Source organism: Fukomys damarensis, unplaced genomic scaffold, assembly GCF_012274545.1.
Source record: "Fukomys damarensis isolate Sample0158 unplaced genomic scaffold, DMR_v1.0_HiC HiC_scaffold_15, whole genome shotgun sequence".
Classification (NCBI taxonomy): domain Eukaryota; kingdom Metazoa; phylum Chordata; class Mammalia; order Rodentia; family Bathyergidae; genus Fukomys; species Fukomys damarensis.
Genome location: NW_022900927.1, coordinates 20,579,414 through 20,580,995, shown reverse-complemented (window position 1 = coordinate 20,580,995; position 1,582 = coordinate 20,579,414).

The window sequence follows — 1,582 nt, the reverse complement described above, 5'->3', positions numbered from 1 at the left end:
CCCGGCCCCGCGGTGACTGCGGCCGCCCGTCAGCGACCAGCTCCCCCTCCCCCTCCATCTGGTTCCACATCTGGGGTCCCCTCTTCCCCAAGCTGCCGCTTCTGGGGTTAATCTAGGGAGTCGCAAGCGGGGAGACAGAATGGAGACCCCCGCCCCATTAGGAGAACATTGCGTATTCATGAGGCTCATGAATATTATATGACAATCTACGCTGGGGGAGGGGGCTGGTCCTGGCCTGGTAGAGTTGGGGGAAGGTTCTGACCCGTCCCCCCAACGCCTTCCCCCACCCTTTGCTGTGACACTCCGACATCCTTCTGGGCCCAGGATAAGAGGGAAAGGAGGAAGTGGGGGTAGGGGGGATGGCGGGTGTAGCTTCGAGGTGAGTGTGGTGGGAGGTGGGAACCTGAGGAGTGGAGATAAGGGGCTGGGGAGAAGACGGGGTGGGAAGCTGTCCATCCCAGGGCTCCTGCGGCTTAGATCCTGTCTCCGCAGCCATCCTGCCCCGGCACGCCGGGACCTGCCCCTCTCTCCCTGCTGTTTGCCTGGGCCCAGCCTTCGCGGCTTCCTGCCCCCTCCACCCTTGCCTTGGGCCGGGGGGCACCAGGACAGGGAGGGGCGTAGGGGAAAGTAAGGCTGGGGGAGGGGGTCTCCCGCTGGGCTCTGACAGCCCGTCAGCTACAGCCACCCCATCCTCCTGACCTACATCGGGAAGGGAGCCCCAGGGATGGGGGAGGAGAGCGCCTAGCTGCGCTCTGGACTCCATCCGCTCTTGCACCAGGCCCCTGCCCCGTGCCCTTCCTCCACAGTGGAGCACAGGCCGGCTCTGACCTCTGCCCTCCACCTTGGCTAGGCCGGTTCCTGGGCCCTGTTGATGGTGGAAGCCCCTACCGGGCCCAGATACCTGTGGTCTCCCTCCCCCCAAGGGGGACCGACACCTGGCTCTGTGCTGATGCCTGGAGGGCTTAACTGGCTCTGGCTCTCATCCCTCTCCTGAGACCTTACTTGTCTGCCTGTCTTTCTTCTTTCCGTTGACCCCGTATCCCTATTGACTTAGCGAATGGTCTTCCTCCTCTTCTGCCTCCCTTTCTCTTCCTTTCTGGCCCCAGTCTCTCACCACTTGTCTCACTCCCCTCCACCTGGCACTCCATCCTGTCTATTAAATGAATGAGAAGCAAAGGCTCGAGTGATTGGCTGCCGGCCTCCTTCCCAAGAGTATTTCTAGAAGGCAAAGGTGTCTTACACCCTTCTATGAGCAGCACCCCCAACCGAGGGGCCTCCATCCTGAAATATGTGCTGCACTCGGGGTCCCTGGCACACAGGCTCCACATTCCTCCAACCTAGGCCATCCCTGCACCCTCTGGCCCCACCCTGGCCCAGGTCCCAGGCAGCCTGATGCTTGCCCACATCAGGCCAGGGTGAGCCAGACTTGCCCTGCTCTGTAGGCCCTGAGGAGGAGGGCATCAGGAGTGGCTGGAGCCCAACCAAGACCCCAGCCACAGGAAGTATGCCTTGGTCCAAAGCCTCTGAAATTGGACCCCAGCCACCAATTGTCCGTCCGTCCCCGCCCCCCCCAAACATCTCT